This window comes from Dromaius novaehollandiae, chromosome W (genome assembly GCF_036370855.1).
Source record: "Dromaius novaehollandiae isolate bDroNov1 chromosome W, bDroNov1.hap1, whole genome shotgun sequence".
Lineage (NCBI taxonomy): Eukaryota > Metazoa > Chordata > Aves > Casuariiformes > Dromaiidae > Dromaius > Dromaius novaehollandiae.
Window position 1 is genome coordinate 6,506,473 of NC_088130.1, and position 23,259 is coordinate 6,529,731.

Here is a 23,259-nt window from a genome sequence, read left to right on the forward strand (position 1 = left end):
GGCTAGCTTCCATCGTCTATCTCCTCGACATTCTTCCGCACTTTCCCAAACAATGTCCATAAGGAATACGGAGGGTAGAAGCCTGAAGGCGTGTCACGTGATGGCCTGTCATCACTGAATTTACTCTAGAAAGCAGTAAATCCAGAATCTTTAGTAAAGGAAATCTGTCAGGAATGTGGCCTTGAGATTCTACCAAGAAGGCAGAAGAGCTGCACCATTTCAAGGTAAAGCTTGGGAATTAGGTGAGGAGAAGCCAGGTACTCACCCCCCTTCCCAAAGGGTGATATAAATGAGGTCTTCAGAGTCAGCTTCAATCAACTGTGAACAGGTGTTTCCTCTATGAGAAGCCTGGCTCCCATATTTTCACTCTGCGTTCTGTAGCTTGAATCTAAACTTAAATCATTTTCCCCTTTCAGAATAAAGGGTATTTAACCACCTATCAGATTCCCTTCCCTGCTATGAATGCTGACAATTTAATAAAGTCTAACTGATGACCTTTTTAAAAGGACTCAGATTAAGAATAATTAGTATACAAATGGGTAACACTCAGAATTCCAGTGATGTAGTGATTTGCTCAAATTCAGCATACCTTAGGGGATACCAAGTAATGTTAGAAATAATAATCAATCAGATTTAATTCAAGAAAAACACACAATGTTTATATGCTCCCTTTCTTTATTAATCAAAGATTAGCCTCAGAAAAAAAGGTATTGTGAAGAAATTGAGAAATCCTTTAGTTAATCATGATTTGGAAAGTAAAGAAAAAATTCATACAGTTGTGTTAAGATAGACAAGAATGATTATTCTAAGGGAAAAAGATACAGTCATAGATAATATATCATGTACAGAGAGACTACAATTGGAAAGAGATACTTACTCAAAATCCTCTGCACGTTCATGTGTGTGCAGCTCAAACTCATAAAAGTACCATCCAGTTTTTCCCACGTTTATCATTAAAATGGAGCAGGCGTATTTATAAAGCTTCCTTCTCAGGCTGAGTAGCTCCCCCAAAAACTATAAAGAGAGAAAGAACAGAGTATTTATTACAGCACGTTACAGCAGCTACTTTCAAAACATCTCTTTTAGGGTTTCATGGGCTTGTTTCTGCCCAACTTAAAGGGTCAGCCCACAAAAAAAGGCATGCCAGATAAAGTGTTTGTATAAAAGGCAGCCCTGTCCATCTCCATAATCTTCCATATAGGTTTGGGATGACTAGTGATTCTTCTCCTTTTTTCAAGGGATGGACAGGTAGAAGGGAGATTAAAAGAAATATGATTTTTTTTACAAAGTCATTTCTCATTTTAAGTGGAAAAAAAAAGTCCAAAAAATCTACAGAACTTTTTAAAATAGAAAAAGTTTTTTTTTTTTTTGGGGGGGGGGCAGGGAGATTGGGAAATATGACTGATCTGTGTGTGCATGAACAATTCTTGCCTATCTTGTTCATGTGAGTATTTCTGTTCACTCAGGTGTACAAATTACTATGAAAATGTAAAATTAAAAGTGATCACAAAAGGACATCTATTCCACCTCGCTGACAGATGTCTAACCCATTTTAATGATTTAAAACAAGGATACCAGAATAACCTTAGATACTTTGTTCTGATGCTTAACTATCCCTACAGTCAGAGAATGTTTTCTATCTAACCTGAATCTCTCTTGCTCCAGATTAAGCCAACCATTTCTTCTTATATCCTTTGTGAACATGGAGAAGAATTAAGTATCCTTTTCTTTATAATCTTTTTGCATACTTGATGCCCATTATGCCTCTTTTTCCTCTTTCCTTTTCTAGATTAAAGAAAATCAGTTCATTCAACTTTTCCTCACTGATCAAGTTTTCTAAGTCTTGTTCTTTCTACTCTCACAGAGTTTTTCCAAACTGTCTATATTTTAAAATGTGCTATCACCACTAGACAAAGACATAGCATTCCCAGTTCAGGCCTCCCTGGGCAGGGCAGAACAAAATAGTTACTTCCCAGTTACTCACAATAGTTACAATACCCCTGTTAATACATCCCATCATGGAACTTACTCTTTACACACCATCTTCACATTTCTGAATTTCATTTGTTGTGCTCTATATTAATACCCTTTTCCGAAAGCTGCTCCCAAACTAGTTGTTTCCAATTAATATTTTTCCTTTCTAAAAATTACTATACTTCACACTTACCTTTATTGAATTTCATCTGATTGATTTCAGACCATTTCTCCAATTTATCAAGCTTATTTTGAATTCTAATCCTGTCCTTCAAAGTGCTTGCAATCCCTCCTAGTTCAGTGTAATCTGCACTTTATGCACGTGCTATGTATTCCATCATCACAGCTGAGATTATTGACTAATACTGGATCTAGGACAGACCTCTGTGGGATCTTCTTTGATGTTTTTCCAGTTTGACAACAAATCATTGCTTTACGGATAAGTCCAGTTTTTCAATCTTTTTTGCACCCATCATTTAATAACTACATCTAGACCATATTTCTCTGGTTTACTTATAAAAATGCTATGTGAATGTGTGTTAAAAGCCTTGCTAAAGTCAAGATTATCACATATACTGCTTCTTCCTTATCCACTGGGCTAGTTACCATGTCAAAGAAGAAAATTAGATCCATTTGATGTGATTTGTTCTTGACAAACCCATGTTGGCTGTTTCTTATCAACTTATTTTCCTCTAGGTATTTTCAAATTGATTGTTTAATAATTTGTTCCAGTATTTTTTATGGTATCAAAGTCAAGCTGAATGGCCTATGTGATCGCGAGGTGGGCGAGAGAGGGTCAGATACCAGCGGAGAGAGACACTCAAGGTTCATGAGGGGTTAAATGGGATAGATTTAATAAAGGATTTATACTCCAAACCGTGCAGGGAGCCCCAGGAACTGCATTGGGGTGGGGGTCGTCAATGGGAGGCTGCTGGATGCATGGGTCAGACGCCCAGGTGGGACTCAACTTGTTGTATCCTATGGCCCCTCTTTTATCTACTAGAACTATTTCCTTATCTCAGCTATGCTAACCTTGAGTAGCTACTGTCCAGGAAGCAGCTAGACATTGTTGACAAAATGGACTATGCATGCCTGGTTCCAATGGGAATTCGGTCAGTGTGTAGGAAGCACACTCTGGGGCTGCTATCATGTACTCTGCCAATCACCGACTCCTCACCAGATCTTCCACAGGTGTTCTCACTACAGCCTATAATTCCCTGGGTCTTCTTGTTTCCTCCTTTTAAGGATAAGTACTGTGTTTGCCCTTCTCCCATCATCTGGGACCTCACCCATCCTCCATGAGTTCTCAAAGATAATTGCTAATAGTTCAGAGATCCTTTCAGCTTGTTCCTGAAGTATTCCAGGGTCAATTTCATGAGGCCCTTGTAGGGAACGGCGATCGGAAGATCTCGCGATGGCACGGAAAGAGGAAGGAAGAGGAAGGATATGACGTAGAGATAGCAGTATGCTTGTAGGTATATAAGCGAATACATACGTACAATAAACGCCATTTGCAGCATCCTCATATTGGTGTCAGTGCTCATTGGCCCGGAGGCAGGGGGAGCCTCCATGCCGTCTCAGGCGAACGGGAGATTGTCGCATCAGAAGGCGACAAGTGGTGACCCCGACGTGATAGCTGAGACGGCGGACCGCAGGCGGTCGAGAGGATCCGGATCATGGACGCGGTACTTAAGGTTGTACGCGTGGGTGCCCGGGAATGGGTGCTCTCTATGAGAGCGGATGCAGTTGCGAACTGCGTCGGGCGGCTCCTGAAAGATGGAGCGATAGTTAGACCAGGGGACATTTTTTCCCCTTCTAACTGGGAGAAATGCACTCGAGCACTTGCTCAGAGAGCTATGGCCACTAAGAAGGCCGCAGAGCTTAAGACGTGGGGAGATATAACGATCATTTTAGAAAGGACTAGGGAGGAGCTTGAGACCTGGCAGGCTGCCCGCGCGGCGCTGCACATGTCCGCGGAAATGGCGACACAGACAGCAGCGAACGCAGAGGAGCGAACGGAGGCGATAGAGGGAGAGACGATAGTAGGGGATGAAGTGAAAACAGAGAGTGTGGAAACAGACATAAAGGAGGAGGCGGTTTATCAAGAACCAGAGCGGGGAGAGGGGGAGGCAGAAACTCCAGAGGCTTACCCAATAATGCCCTCTTCTCCGCCACCGCCGCGGTATCCGTGGAAAGAAATGAGGGCGATGAAAAGGGGAGAACCAGGAGACCTTTGTGGAGACCGAGATATGAAAAAGCCAGTGGCGGGTAGAGGAAAAGAAAGCAAGGTGAAAGTGGAGGAGGCAGAAGAAAAGGAAAGACCGATTATAGTGGATGATCCCCGAGACTGGCTACCGGGGGCCATGATTCGGGTGCAGTGGGAGGACGAAAGAAGAGAAGAAGCAGGGGAAAGACCAGAAGCAGGGGAAAGACCGAGGGTGCCGCACCCGGGGAAAGATGGCGCTGGCCGAGAGAGGAGTGGGCGTCGACCAGCATTGCGGAAGGAGGAGACTGAAGACTCAGGTGCAGTAACTAGGGCGGAGTTCCCCCGCCGCAGTCAGAGGCGAAGGAAAAAAAAAAAAAAAAAAAAAAAAGGAGGAAAGTCACAAGAGATATGGAGCAGATGTTTATGCTGCTTACAGCTCTGGAAGAAGAAACAGCTAAACAAAGAGGGCTATCAGAGGCAACAGCTAAACAAAGAGGGCTATCAGAGGCAGCAGCTAAACAAAGAGGGCTATCAGAGACAGCAGGTTCCGCCCAAGCGGGAGGGGGAAAAGAAATTCCCCTAACAGACTGGAAACTGATAGCGACGGAATGTGCCCTGAGTGGCCTCAAGTTTCGTGCGCCAATAGGGGCCTTCCCAGTACGAGTTGCCCCGGGGAGGGGGGGGGGGGCAGTGGAATGGATGCCCCTCGACCCAAAGACGGTACAACAGCTATTGAAAGCAGTGCAAGAACAGGGCCTGCGACACCCGGTGACACAGACGTTGCTGGACGCGGCGCACGCGGGAGGCCTAATACCGTGGGATTGTCGCGCCCTCGCGCGACTGGTTTTATCACCCACGATGGTCCTTATGTGGAAAGAAGCGTGGACCTCGCGCCTGCAGCAGGCGCTGATGGCCGCGCAGGCAGACCCGCAGAACCCACTGGGCCAATCCACCCTACCGCGGTTAAGAGGAAATGATGCGGCCATGGCTACACCCCAGCAGCAGGCAGCGGGCCTGAGACCTCGGGAGATACTGGTGGCAACAGAAGCATCTCGAAAGGCCTTTGATGATATTGGGCCACTGGTGCAGCAGGCAGAGCCATGGACGACTGTGAAGCAGAGAGTGGGAGAGCCGTTTGACAAGTTTTGTGACAGGCTACAGGCAGCAGTAGAACTTGCATCTTTACCAGACGCTGCAAAAGGAGCAGTGATGTTGGAATGTATCAAACAACAGGGCAACGAGTTGACAAAAGAAATCCTAAGAACAGCGCCTAAGGGAGCAAGTCTAGGGCAGACGATCAAGTACGTATTAGAACACCGGGACAAGACCACAGCCCTACAGATTGCTGCAGCAGTTATGGCAATGCCGGAGGTTAGAGCTAGAGGAGGTCCAAAAGGAGGCCCATGCTTTGGCTGCGGGCGAATGGGCCATTTGAGAGCACAGTGCACGAATAAGGGAAGTTACGCGCGCCCAACAAGGGGTATGGGGAGCCTTACATGCTGGGCCTGTGGAAAACCAGGACACAGAGCACGAGATTGTCGGCGGTCGGGAAACGAGAAGCGGGGAGGGCAACTAGGGGGCCACCCCTCCCCGGTGAGCCGGCTTCAAGTAGCCCCCGTCAACAACAACACACCGCTGATGGACAGCTCCAGCGACCAAACTCCGAAGGGAAACCCCGCGTGGCCCTGGTCTTAGGGTGTGAGAAGAGACCCCGAGTGAAAGCGCATCTGATAGGCCCACCAGGGGCGGGTCCTCCTAGCATCCCCTTAATAATGATGCTAGATACGGGGGCAGATGTTACATGTGTGCCCTCGTGGTTGTGGCCATCGAGTTGGCCAGCAAAAGTGGCAAGCTCGTTAGATGGAGTGGGAGGCAGGGCGGAGGCTATGATTTCTGAAACCGATATCACAATTGTATTGGAGGACCCGGATAGGCCTGCTCAGATCATCCATGTGCGGCCGTACATAACTGCCATAGGGGAACCATTGTTAGGGCGAGATGCCTTATTGCAAAGCGGCTTTCACCTGACAAATTTAGGGTAAGGGCCACTGCCTACCTCCTCGGGGCTCATTTCGCTGTCCCGCTGACATGGTGCTCCAATGAGCCTGTGTGGGTAGAGCAGTGGCCATTGACAGGGGACAAATTGGCGGCTGCCCGACAAATAGTAAGTAGAGAACTAGAGCAGGGACACCTGGAGGAAAGCCACAGTCCCTGGAACACTCCTATATTTGTGATACACAAAAAGGATAAGTCTAAATTTCGATTACTGCACGACCTACGAGCGGTAAATCAGCAGATGGAAGCGATGGGTGCCCTCCAGCCGGGGTTGCCACTACCATCAGCAATACCAAAGAATTGGCCAGTGGTGGTGATGGATATCCAAGATTGCTTTTTCTCTATACCATTAGCCCCTCAGGACAAAGCTCGATTTGCCTTCACACTGCCCTCAGAGAATCTGCAGGAGCCAGCAGCACGATATCAATGGACCGTCCTCCCGCAGGGCATGAAAAATTCACCTACAATTTGTCAGGCGGCAGTAGCTAAGGTATTGCAGCCGGTAAGGGCGCAGCTCCCGCGCGCGCTTATCATCTATTACATGGACGACCTCCTAATAGCTGCAGAGACCCAGCAAGAAACCGATCAGGCAGAACAGGCAGTAATTAACTGCCTAAATGAAGCGGGATTGTACGTCCAGAAAGCGAAGACGCAAAGGGGAGAATCTGTCGACTATCTGGGAACCACCATCCTCCCCAGAGCTGTGGTCCCACAGCCGATAAAGCTCAATAGAGAGATACGGACGTTGCATGATGTACAGCAATTGGTTGGAGCTCTCCAATGGCTGCGAGGGCTGATAGGTATTCCCAAGGAGTGGATGGAGCCACTGTTCGAGTTGCTCAAGGGCCACAAACCATGGGAACTGAGGCAGATGACACCGAACGCGTTAGAAGCCCTCCGAAAAATAGAAGATCTCATGGCAAAGGGCGGAGTAACGAGATACGACCCGGCCAGACCTATCAATCTGTACGTGGCAGTTACAAGAACAGGAGCCATAGGCGTTCTAGGACAAGGGACACCGGAGCGTCCGGAAGTCGTATGGTGGATAGTGTCAAACCAAATAAGTACGGCATACGTCACAATCGTAACAGCGTTGGCACAGATGATACAGAAGGGACGAACCGCCACCGTTCGGCACTTCGCGAAGGAGCCTGAGTCCATTTACCTGCCGGTAAAAAGGAGTCAATGGGACAGCGTGGTCCAGAAACAAGATAGTATAGCAATAGCTTTAGAAGGATTCCCAGGAACAATCAGATTATCGCCTGTGCTGGAGATGTATACACACCTCTCCATCCTTCGGCCCCATCTGAAAGCCCGAGTGCTACAGCGACCTGCACCAGGGCGCACAGTGTTCACCGACGCGTCATCGGTGACCAGGGCAGCGGTCGTTGTGTGGCAAGATCAAAAGGCCCAATGGCACCGAGTGAAGATCAGCGAGCCGGACAGTAGTGTACAGCATCTAGAGGCCCGAGCTGTGGCGCAGGCATTGCAAATGTGGCCAGAAGAGCATTTGAATGTAGTGACAGACTCCATGTTCGTCTTTAAATTGTTACACAACATGTCATATCCCGGATGGGCCGGATCGCCCATTGCGCTAATGCTAGAAGAAGCCCTACAACAGCGGCGGGCCACTGCCTCCGTTATTCATGTTCGGAGTCATGAGGCAATCCAAGGAGTGTACCAAGAAGGCAACAATAAAGCCGATCAAGCGGCCAAAGGTGTGTGGACAGTCGCAGAAGCAAGGCAGGTGCACGACCTTCTCCATGTTGGTGCAAAAGCACTGGCAAAAAGCTGCAACATCCCCCTCACCACGGCTCGTGAAGTGGTTGCGGCTTGCCCGTATTGCCAAAAAACCCCCCTGTGGGGCGCCGGCATCAACCCCAGGGGGCTGAAAGGAAACCAAATATGGCAAACGGACTTCACAATATGCCAGCGACTTCGACCACGGCCCTGGCTGGCTGTCACAGTGGACACACACAGCGATATCATCGTGGCGACCCAACATAAACGAGTCACAGCGCGGGCGGCACAGTTGCATTGGCACACGGCAATGGCCTGGCTGGGTGCCCCAGAAACTATTAAAACAGACAACGGCACGTGTTTCACAGCGCAAAGCACGAGAGAATGGGCCGTACGGTGGGGAATTAAGCTAGTGCACGGTATTGCCTATAATAGCACAGGTCAAGCCATCGTCGAGCGAGCAAACCGCACTTTAAAGCAAAGGATCGAGATTCTTGGGGAGGGGGAAAGAATCCCCGCGCACAAACAATCAGAAATAATTATGCGCGCCTTATTCGGTCTGAATCAGTTCATCAGGGGGGAGGAGAACAAGACGCCAGCGGAAAAGCATTGGGCGGTCCGAGCGATGCACGAGGGACCAGAAGTAAAGGTCCGAATCCCGGAAAAAGGGGAATGGGAAGAGGGGTGGCAACTGGTAACCCAAGGACGAGGGTATGCAGCGGTCAGGCAGGGGGAAGTGGTAAGATGGGTCCCTGTGAAGTGGGTGCGCCCAGACCTCAGGGCAAGGACAAGACAGGAAGCAGAGAGTCAGGTGAATTAATGAATGTCTGAGCTTTATTGCAGGGGAGGACCACCCTGAAAAGCCGATGATCCCTCCTAGCAGCAAAGACAGCAGACAGGAGAAGAAGAACAGATGAGAAAAGGCACGTGAAACCACAAGAAGAACGCGTAACCAGAAAACCCGAGAAGATGGCAGGGGGAGCAACCCAAGTAGCTCTCCTCGTAGCGATGCTTGGACTGGGACTCCAAGGGGTGAAAGGCGAACCAATGTTAGCGAAATGGGGTAGTAACAATCTATGGCTCACCTGGCAAACCGGACAGGAAATAAGCAATTTTGCCTGACGCTGGCGGGTGCGGGGCAGCCTTTTAAGACATGCTTAATAGGGGTCCCATTGAATTTGACCGTAGACCTACCAAAGCTGAGAGAGCATTGCACAAACACAAGCAATATTAGTAACTGCTTGAACACGCTGAGTGCATCATTGCCCTGGGACCCGCAAGAGCTTGACCTTCTGGGTTCAGTAGTGGTAATTGGCTTGGGCTAGGACCATGGGCCAGGCAATTACTAATAGAAGAGTTGCGCCTGCTGCCGATGCTCGTGCTAGGCATATTAGCATGTAGACTAGTGTTTAGATGCTTGGTAAGACAACTGCTAGAAAAGGGGTGGTCCCACCCACACCCACACTATGAACGCTTAACCCGCGACACGGCAATTTAAAGCAAATAGCATAGTCAAAGCATGGGGAGGGGGAGATGTAGGGAACGGCGATCGGAAGATCTCGCGATGGCACGGAAAGAGGAAGGAAGAGGAAGGATATGACGTAGAGATAGCAGTATGCTTGTAGGTATATAAGCGAATACATGCGTACAATAAACGCCATTTGCAGCATCCTCATATTGGTGTCAGTGCTCATTGGCCCGGAGGCAGGGGGAGCCTCCGTGCCGTCTCAGGCGAACGGGAGATTGTCGCATCAGAAGGCGACAGGCCCTGCTGTCTTGAATATACCTAATTTATCTGAATACTCTTTAACCTGTACAGTTTATTTTTGTAAATTAAACAACCTTTCACCATGCGTGTATCATACAGTTGTTACGGTCAACAGAAATATTCCTAATACCATAGTTTTAGCTTCTTTGACTGGTAAAGCAGTTACTCTTCACTCTAATGTCAATAAAACAGACCAGCTATAAACAATAAAGGGCTTCTACTCAGAAAGCAAGATGTGCTTAAATACAAATCTGTGACATTTCAAAAAGTGTCTGCTCTTCTGCCTCTGGAGACTAAGCCCACTGTAGACAGTAGGTACACAAGAAGCCTAATTAGACTGCATTCTCTCAACACCCCAAAGCCTGTTTTAAGACAGGTCCAGAGCTGGCCTACTTAGAGCAGCTCAGAACTTCAGCACCTGCTTTTTGCTTAGTCTGAATGGAATCCAGAAATCAGCCAAATTTCTACCTATTTTCCCAGTCCTGGAGGTGTGCTTCCAAAATATATACTAGACTTACAGAACTGAGCTTCACACAAAATGCAGCAAGGTAAGCTAGCAGCAGATGAAACATAACTGTGCTGATCCAGAATTATAGTTATAGGGCTATACTGGTTCTCCTCAAACAAGGTTTCTTCAATTTAGCTCTAGCTTAACAATGACCTTTACCTATTGTCCTTCCATTTCACCAGCTCTGCTCCTGTTTACAAAGCAGTCCTTCCCTCTGCCTTTCAAAAACACACTTGACATACTAGCGATACTTATAATTAGGGTAGAAGACTATTGTTCACATTTTCCCTTCTGTCTTTTCTGAACAAATATTTCTTATTGGGTACCTTAAAGACAATTTTTTTCCTAAATGGCTTGTTCTTTTTTAATATGTTATCCTGGCGGTTTTAATTTCTTATTGCCTGCTTTGATGTAGCAACCTAAAGACAGCTAGAGATTAAATTCTAAGGCCTTGAAACAAAAGCTACAGCATCTTCTGTCTGTCTCTCAGAATCAGGAATAAAAAAAGCTTAGTTGAAAGAAATCTGTGACAAGGAGGGTGTGGAGAAACCTTTCAGTTTCCCTACTTGTCAATTAATGCAAAGGATGCTCCTTGGACAGTGGAATGGCCTTTCTCATAAGCAAGCATCCATCTTTCAAACTATCCACAGGCTAGAAAATTATACATACTCTGATCCCACAATGAACTCTGTGCAGGTGAATATTTGTACTGGGGGAAGCCTCAGTGAAGTCATCAGGAAGCCACATGAGCACAAGATCATCACATGGCTGAGACCAAGCATCTGCAAATGAAAGAACTGTGAACAATTCTTTTTAGCAGCTATGCTTTGTAAGCATTCAAATGTATTATCCATAACAAAAGTAGGGATACCTTGAAAATCCCTGTTCTCCCACTATTTTTGCACTAAAGGAAGATATCACAAAGTTATAGGGTTCTGACAGAGGATTATTAAAGGATACTTATTTCCAAGAAAGGAAAGTAAAGAAAGAATAAAAATGCCTCTGTGGTCCAAAAAAAAAAAAAAATCACAGAAATAAAACACCAGTAGGCTCTGCAGTTGCTTCAACTAGTAATCATAGAATAACGTAGATTGGACCTCTGGAGGCCTCTGGGCCACCTTGCTCAAAGCAGGGCCAACTAGATCAGGTTGCTCAGGGTCTGCCCAGATTAATTTGTAAGATCTCCAAGGATGGAGACTCCACAATCTTTCTGGGCCCCTGTTTACCTGTTGGACTACCATCCTGGTGACCAAATGTCGCCTCTCTGATCAACGTTCCGCGCTTCCAACTTGTGTTCATTGCCTCAGTCCAGGCAGCCAGATCCAGATCTGTCTGTCTGGTCCTGGAAAGCCCCAAACTGGACACAGGATTCCAAGGGCAGTCTGACATGCCAAAGGGAGGGCAAGAATCCCTTCCCTTGGCCTGCTGGCAACACTCCTGATAACACAGCCCAGCCTGCAGTTGGCCTTCCTTGCTCCAAAGGCACACTGCTGACTCAGGTTCAACTTGTCCACCAGGACCCCCAGGTCCTTTTCTGCAAAGCTGCTTTGTAGCCATTTACCCCCCAGTCCATATTGTTGCATGGAGTTATCCCATGCCAGGTGCAGGACTTTGCATTTGCCTTTGTTAAACTTCATGAGGTTCCTGTCAACCTATTTCTTCAGTCATCAGGGCTCAAGGGCATACCTTCCATAACAGATGGGTGTGATCATAATATATAGCTTACAACCAAAGGCCCTGCTTCTGCATTGGGATCCTCCAGCAAGGATCCTGCAGAGGGACAGAAATCCAATTTGAGGGACCTGAAATAGATAGCCCATAAAAAGATGACAAGGTGGGAAATGAGCAGGATAATAAGGGCAATACCAGTAAGATGATACAGCGACTCATCAAGAACTAGTACATGAAACAATAACATAAAGCTGCCAGAGCCTTCCACAGTCCCTGACATGATACCACCAGAGCCACTGACAGTAACAAGAGCCCTTTAACCAACATTAAGCTCTGAAGATGCTTTTTCATGAGGGAAAAATGGGATGGGCAAGAGCAGAGAAATATATTCAGATCTGGCTCCATATCTAAGGTTCCTATATATTTATGAGAATGAGGGTTGGAACTTGAGCTACAGTTCAGGCCAAGCACAGCTCCAACAGGGCAGAAAATGGGCAAAATAAAGAAATCATGTTCAGCAAAGACTAGTGATAAATACAATGACTCACACACTCCAGAAGCAGAGACCATGCCTACTGTAACACACAGAAAAGCACAACTATTCCACACAAACATGTTCTGTCATAAAATACAGGCAATCTACTTTCTAGCATTTGTTGCAAAAACAGGCTTCCATTAACATCCTCAGAATAAAAGCATGAGCAATCCACAGCCCTTAAAATGGTTATCTCTATCTGCTTTCTTTGGCCAGAGAGGGCTGAACGTTTTCTGAAACAATGGGACCGCACGTCATAAGAAGATACTTCTGATCTTTATTTGTAAGCACCTGTACCCCACCTCTTACCCCATAACTCCTACTGCATTCTAAGACAAAGACTGCAAGAAATCTAAAAATATACCTCAACAGCAGATGTGTCATATGCTATTAGCAGAGCAGGTTCCTTCAACATCAGCATGTTGTCAAGTTGTGATTTGGTTCCAGAGATGAAGTTATATTCCTTTCTCCTTAAACAACCACCACCAAAAAAATGGCCAGCTTCAATATGTGTTGATCAACACCCTTTTTTTCAATAACATGGAAGGTGGCAGAGAGAAGGGAGGTTAATTTGACAGACTCTTAAAGCACGTTTGCCCAAGACACAGTTTAAAACAAGCCCTTTATTGCACAAACAGTACAAGTTAGGCTGTTGTTTTCCTATTACAGTAGAATTCCCACAAAGTGTGCTGAACAAGCAACCTCAGTAGCCCTCCCCTCATACTGGCAGCAAAGCCATTGGTTGCCTTCACCCTCCATAACTGCATTAGGCTGATGAAAGACTCTCTTGATTGGCTGCCCTGACAAAATTCAGATGGGACAGCAGGGGGTATGTTCAAAGAGTTCAAGTTTTTCCTGCATTTCAGCAATTCCCCTGTCAAGTTGAAAGCCAAGAGAGGAGATCTTATGCTACTGGTTCTCTATAAGAAGACTATTCTTTTAAAACTTTGCCTGAGGTGAAGCCCATACAGATCTTCCCCCTACTGATACAGAATGTCTCTTATCACCTAATTCACCTAAGTCTGAATCAGCTTTATTTCACCTGCTGGACTATCTCTGAGCAGGTAGGCTTTGTTGTTTTAAGTTTTCTTAAGTCCCTCATTTTACTCAGGGTGATCAACAAACATCCTGATGAAGTTTTTTTCTGTATATCTAGAGGCCAATTAGTTGGCTATTTTCTTTCAGGCTATATTTTTCAAAGTGTTTTTCAATCATGATTTATAAGTCTACCCATGATTGATAGAGGCAGTGTTGTTGAGGCCCTAAGTGTATCAATAGGCCCTGCCCAACCTCATCGGGACCTCCACCCATACCCTCTGTCCATGGCCCAGGAGCTCAATTTAAGCTCAGGCCAAACTACCCCCCCCCCCCCCAACACACACACATATACCTCCTGCCTTGTGTGAATTATGCTGTAGGTAGGTCTGTTTCCACCATTGCCCCCTGCTGTCATGAGTTGTTGGCTGGATAGACCTTGGACCTGACTTGATACCTTGCATTTATCTGATGATTGCTGGGCTGTTGATGGGACCTATTACTATCATTGACACTGCCTTGCTCAGGTACTGTGGGATTAGGCCCTTGTTGGTGAAGTCACTGCCTGTGGTTGTGGTCATCCTTGACTCCCAGCTTGTTTTCTTTCATGAAGCGGCTCTACCCTTGCTACTCCCTGACAGTTAGCTCAGGCCTTCTTGAGTCATGAGCTGAGCACTGCGGGGGCCTGGCTCTAGGACTTCTTCACAGCCTGCTTTTCAGACCCTGTAGGAGACCATGGCCAGCCTACAGAGGCAGGTCACAGCTCTGCAGGCTTCTATAACACCCCCCCCCCCTACATCCACGATGTCCCTTGCTACCCAGCTTCCTGAACCCTTCAATGGAGATCATGTGAGGGTATGGGGGTTTATTAGTCAGATGCAGCCAAACTTTATTGTCTAGTCAACAGATATTAGCTGAGCAATGGTAGTAATCTCCTGGCTCTTGGGGATGGCTCTATTTTGGGTCACTTGCTATATGGAATAGAGTGACCCTTTGCTCCAAAATTCCAATAACTTATTCACTGTTCTAGAGTGTGTGTGTGTGGGGGGCTGCAGTCATGTAGCTGTGGCTGAGTCTACCTTGCTGGAGTTTTGGCAGAGGAGCCAGTCACTGCTGACTAAAAAAAGTCCAATTCATGAACTTGGATGTGGAAACTGGGTGGGTGGGGAGGATCCCTTATGGCCCACTTACAGATTAGGGCTGACTGAAGTCCTCAAAGATGAGATGGCCAGGACTGACCCTCTCCAGAGCCTGGAGCAGCTGTCAGACCTGGCCATCATCCTGGAGAGCTGCCTGATGGAACACCAGAGAGCATTCTCAAACCCTCAAAGGAGCCCTGCCATGTTCTGCACCACCTCCGTTGCTACCCCCAGAGGTGGAGCCCATGGAGGTAGGTGCCACCCATCCTTACACCAAGAGGTAGAATGCAGGTGGAGGGTAGGGGCATGTTTTTATTGTGGCAAAAAAGGCCACTATGTTGTCACCTGCCCCAACAACCCTTCTGCCCAGATCACTGCTAAAGGAGCGTGGTTAGGGGCATATGCATTAGAGCCCTGCCTCACAATATCCCTTATCATCACCTTCCTGGATGGGTGCACCATCCAAATCACTGCTTTGGTGGACTTGGGGGCCTCCCATAGTTTTGTGGCCTCTGATTTTGTTCACAGTGCCTGGATTCATATTCAGCCCTGACCTACCTTGTCGCTGCTGTAGATGGAAGGATCACCCAAGGGAGGCCCATCACCCTGTTTCCCTTAGGGTAACCACGGCACCTGGATAATCAGACTCTGTCCTTCCCCATCCTGCACATCACCTTCTTTTCTGTCATCCTCAGGCTGCCCTGGTTACAGAAGCACAACCCTATCATTGGCAGTTGGGATCCTTGTGCTTCCCTGCAGGAAGGGGATACCCAGAGCCTGAGGGCAAGAGCCTGTCCTGGGATCCTTTTGGTGCTCTTTCCCCCAACAGTGTCCCATGTGGTTTGGTTGAAAGATTTCTGTGTTTCTGGCTCTACACCACATGAGCAGTTGTGTGGCTGCACCAACACCATGACCTCACTTGCTGCCAAGAGCCCTACAATGACCCCCTAGAGGACTGTGACGGAGCAATATAATCATGCAATAGCTATGCCAAGTATGATGCCCCAGATCATGACTGTGCCCTGAGCATTACACAGCCTCAGCCCTGAGATCCCTGCATCACAAAAACTCTGCCCAGTCCCACAGCTTACAGCCCTGAACTGCCCAGGACTATGCCTTGCCTACTGAAGTGTGCCCCCCAACAATGATCCCAGATGAATACAGTGATTTTGCTGATGTCCTTGAGAAAAAGGAGGCGGCAAAATGCTTGCCCTATTGCCATGACTGCCCTACTGATTTGATCCCAGGAAAGGAGGTGTCCATTGGATGCATTTATGCCTTGAATTAGCAACCCTCAAGGAGAATTTGGCATGTGGATTCATCTACCCCCTCTACTTTTCCTTTTGGGGCCTCCATGTTTTTTTTTGTCAAAAAAAGGGGGGGGGGGTGGCCTTGTATAGATTACAGGGGGCTGAACAATATCATGGTTAAGGCACACTGTCCTACCCCCGCAGGAGGCTCACTGATTCACCTTGCTGGAGCCTACAATTTGCTCCAAATCCAGCAGGGGGATAAGTGGAAAACTGCTTTCTGCACCAGATGCAGCCACTACAAATACCTTGTAATGTCGTTTGATCTCTGCAATGCTCTGGCCACCTTCCAGCATTTTGTTGATGATATCCTGAGGGACTTGCTTGATGTAGTGTCATACCTGGATGACATCTTGATACACTCCACCACTCATGAGGCATGCATACACCATGTCCAGGAGGTCCTGAGTGGCTTGCAGTAGCATTAACTTTATTCCAGAGAGAAATGCTCCTTCTGCCAGCAAAGGCTGTGGTTCCTGGGGTACCTGGTGGGCTCCAATGGCTTGTATGTTGGCCCCAAGAAGGCTGAAGCTGTCATGAGTTGGCAGCCCCTTCTAGCATGCAGGGAATGCAGAGGTTCAAAAGGTCTGCCAGCAACTATCCATGGTTCATAAAGGGGTTTTCCAGTGTTGTGGCTCCTATAATGGAACTCACCCAGAAGGGGGCTCACTTCCAGTGGATACATGAAGCACAAGTGGCTGAAATGGACTTTCACTGCGGTTTCCATCCTAGTTCACCTAGACCCTAGCCAGCCTTTCATTGTGGAAGAATACTCCTCAGACTGAGGCATAGGGTCCATGATCTCCCATAAGTTTGGCCCTAAGTAGGAGTTCCACACCTGTGCCTTTTTCCTCTCTGCAGCTCACCTCCACTAAGAGAAATTATGATATCTGGAACAAGGAGCTCCTGGCAGGCGGGCAGGCGGCCTGCCGGGCAGCCTGCCTGCTGGGCGGCTGGGCGGCTGGTTATCTGCCTGGCTGCCTGACTCCCGCACTGGCTACCTGGCTCCTGCGCTGGCTCCTGCACTGGCTGGCTGCCTGGCTACCTCCCGCGCTGGCTGTCTGACTCACTGCCAGCTGTGCTGTCTCGCGCACTAGCTGCCTGCCGGATGCGCTGTCTCGCGCATTGCTTGGCTGCCAGACGCGCTGGCTGACTGCGCTGCTTCCCACGCTGCCTGGCTCCTTACCTGGCTTCTGCTTCGCTACCTCCTGTGCTACCTGCCTGGCTGGCTGGCTCCCGCGCTGCCTGCCTCCCTGGCTGGATGACTCCTGCGCTGGCTGCCTGCCTGCCTGCCTGGCTCCCTGCCTGCCTGGCTCCTGCGCTGGCTGGCTGGCTGCCTGCCTGACTCCCGCACTGGCTGGCTGGCTGGCTGGCTGCCTGTCTGTCTGGCTCCCGCGATGCCTGCCTGCCTCAAGGCCTCCTGTGCTGCCTGCCTGCCTGGCTGCTTGCCTGGTTGCCTGTCTAGCTGGCTCCCGTGCTGGCTGCCTGCCTGTCTGGCTGGCTCCCGTGCTGGCTGCCTGCCTGGCTCCTGCGCTGGCTGCCTCCCACGCTGGCTGGCTGTCTCCCACGCTGACTCCCACAATGGCTGCCTGCCTGCCTGGCAAGCTCCCGCACTGGCTGCCTGTCAGCCTGGCCCGCTGGCTGCCTCCCACGCTGTCTCTCGAGCTGGCTGCCTGCCTAGCTTCCCGCCACGCTGTCTCACGCGCTAGCTGCCTGCTGGACGCACTGTCTCACACGTTGCTTGGCTGCCAGACGTGCTGGCTGACTGCGCTGCTTCCCGCGCTGCCTGGCTCCTTGCCTGGCTTCCTGCTTTGCTGGCTCCTGCTCTGGCTGCCTGGCTCCTGCACTGGCTGTCTACCTGGTTGGCTGACTCCCTCGCTGGCTGCTGCACTGGCTGTCTGACAGTCTGCTGGCTGGCTCCTGCGCTGCCTGCCTGCCTCCCGTGCTGCCTGCCTGGCTGACTCTCGTGCTGCTTGCCTGGATGGCTGGCTGCCTGGCTCCCATGCTGGCTCCATGCCTGGCTCCCTGCCTAGCTGGTTCCCATGCTGCCTGCCTGCCTGGCTCCCACGCTGCCTGCCTGCCTGGCCCACTGGCTGCCTGGCTGGCTGTCTCCTGCGCTGGCTGCCTGCCTCGCTGCCAGCCGCACTGTCTCTCACGCTAGCTGCCTGCCAGACGCGCTGTCTCGCACATTGCTTGGATGCCTGGCGCCCGCGCTGGACCCCTGGCTGGCTGGCTGGCTGCTGCGCTGGCTGCCTGGCTCCCGTGCTGTCTCCCGTGCTGGCTGCCTGGCTCCCACACCGGCCGCCTGGCTGGCTGGCTGGCTCCCGCGCTGTCTGCCTGGCTGGCTGGCTGCCTCCCGCGCTGCCTTTTGAGCTGCCTGCCTGGCTGCCGGACGTGCTGGCTGACTGCGCTGCTTCCCGCGCTGCCTGGCTTCCTGCTTTGCTGGATCCCGCGCTGGCTCCCACTCTGGCTGCCTGCCTGGCTGACTCCCTTGCTGGCTGCTGCAGACTGTCTGCTGGCTGGCTCCCGTGCTGCACGCCTGCCTGCCTAGCTCTCGCGTTGGCTCCTGTGCTGCCTGCCTGGCTCCCGCGTTGGCTCCCGTGCTGCCTGGCTCTCGTGCTGCTTGCCTGCCTAGATGGCTCCCACCCTGGCTGCCTGCCTGGCTCCCTGCCTGTCTGCCTGCCTGGCTGGCTCCCGTGCTGCCTGCCTGCCTGCCTGCCTGGCTGCCTCCTGCGCTGCCTCCCGAGCTGGCTGCCAGCTGCGCTGCCTCTCACGCTAGCTGCCTGCTGGACGTGCTGTTTCACACGTTGCTTGGATGCCTGGCACCCGCGCTGGATCCCGCCCTGGCTGGCTGGCTGGCTGCTGTGCTAGCTGCCTGGCTCCCCTGCTGGCTGCTTGCCTAGCTCCTGCACTGTCTCCTGTGCTGGCTACATGCCTGCCTGTATGGCTCATGCAATGCCTGCCTGCCTGCCTCAAGGCTGGCTGCCTGCCTGCCTGCATGGCTGGCTCCCGCCCTGCCTGCCTCCCTGGCTGGCTGGCTCCTGCACTACCTTTCTCCCTGGCTGCTCACTTGCCTGCCTGCCTGCCTGCCTGGCTCCCATGCTGGCTGGCTCTCACGCTGGCTCCCTGCCTGCCTGCCTACCTGGTTGCCCGCCTCGCTGCCTGGTTGCCTGGTGCCCACGCTGGCTCCCACACTGCCTGCCTGGCTGCTTGCCTGGCTCCTTCACTGGCTGCCTGCCTGGCTCCCACGCTGGCTGCCTGGCTGCCTCCCGTGCTGCCTGGCTGCCTCCCACATTATCTCCCGTGCTGCCTGCCTGGCTGCCTCCCACGTTATCTCCCGTGCTGCCTGCCTGGCTCCCGTGCTGCCTGCCTGCCTGCCTGGCTGGCTCCTGCTCTGCTTGCCTGCCTGGCTGGCTCCCATGCTGGCTGCCTACCTGGCTGGCTGGCTGGCTGGCTCCTGCGCTAGTGCCCGTGCTGGCTTCCTGGCTGGCTCCCACACTGACTCCCACGCTGATGGCCTACCTGCCTAGCTGGATGCCGCGCTGGCTGGCTGGCTGCCTGCCTGCCTGCCTGGCCTGCTGGCTGCCTGCCTCCCATGCTGCCTCTTGAGCTGGCTGGCTGGCTGGCTGCCTGCCTGCCTGGCTGGCTGGCCCCCATGCTGGCTGGCTGCCCGCCTGGCTGGCTGGCTGCCTTGCTGCCTGCCTGGCCCCCATGCTGGCTGGCTGGCTGGCTGGCTGGCTGGCTGCCTGCCTGCCTGCCTGCCTGGTGTCCATGCTGCCTGCCTGCCTGGCTCCCACGCTGGCTGCCTGGCTCCCACGCTGGCTACCTGGCTCCTGCGCTGGCTGGCTGCCTGGCCCCCATGCTCGCGGGCTCCCACGCTGGCTGGCTGGCCCCTATGCTGGCTGGCTACCTTCCTGCCTTGCTGGCTCCCACGCTGGCTGGCTGCCTGGTCCCCATGCTGGCTAGCTGCCTTCCTGCCTGGCTGGCTCCCATGCTGGCTGCCGGGCTGGATCCCACGCTGGCCGGCTGTCTGCCTGCATGTCTCCCATGCTGGCTGGCCGGCTGGCTGGCTGGCTGGCTGGCTGCCTGGCTGTCTATCTGGCTGCCTGACTGCCTGCCTGCCTGGCTGGCCCCCACGCTGGCTGCCTGCCTGCCTGCCTGCCTGCCTGGCGCCCATGATGGCTGCCTGCCTGCCTCCCGCGCTGCCTCCCGCGCTGGCTGGCTGCGTGCCTAGTTGACTCCCGCTCTGGCTGCTGCCCTCACTGGCTGGCTGGCTGGCTCCCACACTAGTTGTCTGCCTGGCTGGCTGGCTGCCGAGCTGCCAGCCTGCCCACCTGGCTGCCGCGCCCTGCCTGCCCGACTGTCTGGCTCCCGCGTGGGCTGGCTGCCTGGCTGGCTGCTGTGCTGGCTGCCTGCCTGGTTGCTTGCCAGACTGGCTGACTGGCTCCTGCGCTGGCCCCCATGCTGGCTGGGTGCATTCCTGCCTGGCTGGCTCCCATGTTGGCTGTCTGTCTGCCTGTCTGGCTGGCTGGCCCCCACGCTGGCTGGCTGGCTGGATGCCTGCCTGCTTGGCTGGCCGGATGCCTGGCTGGTTGGCCGGATGCCTGGTCCCCACGCTGGCTGGCTGGCTGCCTGCCTGGCTCCAACGCTGGCTGGCAGTCTGCCTGCCTGCAGCCTGGCTGGCTCCCACGCTGGCTGGCTGCCTGCCTGCCTGCCGCCTGGCTCCCACGCTGGCTGGACGGCTGCCTGCCTCACTGGTTGCCTGCCTGGCGCCTGCTCTGGCTCCTGCTGTGCCTGCCTGGCTTCCTGGCTGGCCCCCACACTGCCTGCCTGGCTTCCTGGCTGGCCCCCACACTGCCTGCCTGGCTGCCTGCCTGGCTCCCATCCTGTCTCCCGTGCTGACTACCTGGCTCCCGCATTTGCTCCCGTGATGCCTGCCTGGCTGCCGGACCAGCTCCCATGCTGCTTGCCTGCATGCCTGGCTGGCTCCTGTGCTGCTTGCCGGCCTGGCCGGCTCCCGCGCTGGCTGCCTGGCTCCCGCGCTGCCCGCCTGGCTCCTGCCCTGCCTGCCCGGCTGTCTGGCTGGCTCCCGCGGGGGCTGCCTGCCTGGGTGGCTGCCTGCCTGCCTGTTTCCTTGCCAGACTGCCTGCCGCGCTGGCTGGCTGGCTGGCTCCCTGCTTGGCTCCCTGGCTCCCATGCTGGCTGGCTGGCTTGCTGGCTGCCTGGAGCCTGTGCTGGCTGGCTGCCTGCCTGGTGCCCATCATGGCTGCCTGCCTGCCTCCTGCACTGTTTCACGTGCTGTCTGGCTGCGTGCCTGGTTGACTCCCGCACTGGTTGTCTGCCTGGCTGGCTGGCTGCCGCGCTGCCAGCCTGCCCACCTGGCTCCCGCCCTGCCTGCACGGCTGTCTGTCTGGCTCCCCCGTGCGCTGTCTGCCTGGCTGGCTGCTGCGCTGCCAGCCTGCCCACCTGGCTCCCACCCTGCCTGCCTGGCTGTATGTCTGGTTCCCGCGTGGGCTGTCTGCCTGGCTGGCTGCTGCGCTGGCTGCCTGCCTGGTTGCTTGCCAGACTGGCTGACTGGCTCCTGCGCTGGCTCTCACGCTGGCTGGCTGCCTGGCCCCCATGCTGGCTGGCTGGCTGTCTACCTGCCTGCCTGGCCCCCATGCTGGCTGGCTGGCTGTCTACCTGCCTGCCTGGCTCCCACGCTGGCTGGCTGGCTGCCTGCCTGGCTGCCTGCCTGGCTGCCTGCCTGGCTGGCTCCCACGCTGGCTGGCTGCCTGCCTGCCTGCCTCACTGGTTGTCTGCCTGGCGCCTGAGCTGGCTCCTGCTGTGCCTGCCTGGCTTCGTGGCTGGCTTCCACCCTGTCTCCCGTGCTGACTACCTGGCTCCCGCATTTGCTCCCGTGATGCCTGCCTGGCTGCCGGACCAGCCCCCATGCTGCCTGCCTGCATGCCTGGCTGGCTCCTGTGCTGCTTGCCGGCCTGGCCAGCTCCCGCACTGGCTGTCTGGCTCCCGCGCTGTCCGCCTGCCTGCCTGCCCGGCTCCTGCCCTGCCCGCCCAGCTGTCTGGCTGGCTCCCGCAGGGGCTGCCTGCCTGGGTGGCTGTCTGCCTTCCTGTTTCCTTGCCAGACTGGCTGCTGCACTGCCTGGCTGGCTGGCTCCCTGCTTGTCTGCCTGCCTCCCACACTGGCTGGCTGTCTTGCTGGCTGCCTGGAGCCCGTGCTGGCTGCCTGCCTGCCTGCCTGGCGCCCATGATGGCTGCCTATCTGCCTCCTGCGCTGCTTCCCGCGCTGTCTGGCTGGCTCCCACACTGGTTGTCTGCCTGACTGGCTGGCTGCCGTGCTGACAGGCTGCCCACCTGGCTCCCGCCCTGCCTGCCCGACTGTCTGTCTGGCTCCCGTGTGGGCTGGCTGCCTGGCTGGCTGCTGCGCTGGCTGCCTGCCTGGCTGCTTGCCTGCCTGCCTGCCTGGCCCCCACACTGGCTGGCTGCCTCCCCGTCTGACTCCAACGCTGGCTGGCTGGCTGCCTGCCTGCCTGCCCGGCTGGTTCCCACGCCAGCCGGCTGGCTGGCTGCCTGCCTGCCTGCCTGGCTGGCCCCTATGCTGGCTGGCTGCCTGCCTGGCCCCCACGCTGGCTGGCTGGCTGGCTGGCTGGCTCCCACGCTGTCTGGCTGCGTGGCTGGCTGTCTGGCTGCGTGGCTGTCTGGCTCCCACACTGGTGGGCTGCCTGACTGCCTGCCTGCGTGCCTGGCCCCCACACTGGCTGCCTGCCTGCCTGCCTGGCTGGCTGTCTACCTGGCTACCTGATTGCCTGCCTGCCTGGCTGCCTGGCTGCCTGCCTGGCTGGCCCCCACGCTGCCTGGCTGGCTGGCTGCCTCGCCCCCATGCTGGCTTCCTGCCTGCTTGCCTGCCCGCTTGGCCCCCACGCTGGCTGCCTGCCTTCCTAGCTGCCTGGTTCCAAGGCTGGCCAGCGGGCTGGCTGGCTGGCTGGCTGACTGCCTGTCTGGTCCCCACACTGGCTGGCTGGCTGCCTGGCTGCCTGGCTGCCTGGTTCCAAGGCTGGCCAGTGGGCTGGCTGGCTGGATGGCTGCCTGCCTGCCTGGCGGTCTGGCTCCCACGCTGGCTGGCTGTCTGGCTGCCTGCCTGCCTGGCGGGCTGGCTCCCACGCTGGCTGGCTGGCTGGCTGGCTGCCTGCCTGCCTGCCTGGCGGGCTGGCTGCCTGGCTCCCAGGCTGGCCGGCTGGATTGGCTGGCTGGCTGGCTGCCTGCCTGGCTTGCTGGCTCCCACGCTGGCTGGCTGGCTGGCTGCCTGCCTGCCTGCCCG

General features: G+C 53.7%; 1 long non-coding RNA gene across 1 annotated transcript; it reads right to left on the reverse strand.

Moving 5' to 3' along the window:
• Positions 1–447: 447 nt before the first annotated feature.
• LOC135324238 (uncharacterized) lies at positions 448–4,556 on the reverse strand. Its single transcript, XR_010385606.1, has 3 exons — positions 4,125–4,556; positions 3,474–3,743; positions 448–1,014 (listed from the first exon to the last, which is right to left on the reverse strand). It is a non-coding gene; the product is annotated as an uncharacterized LOC135324238 (long non-coding RNA).
• Between the last annotated feature and the right edge of the window lie 18,703 nt (positions 4,557–23,259).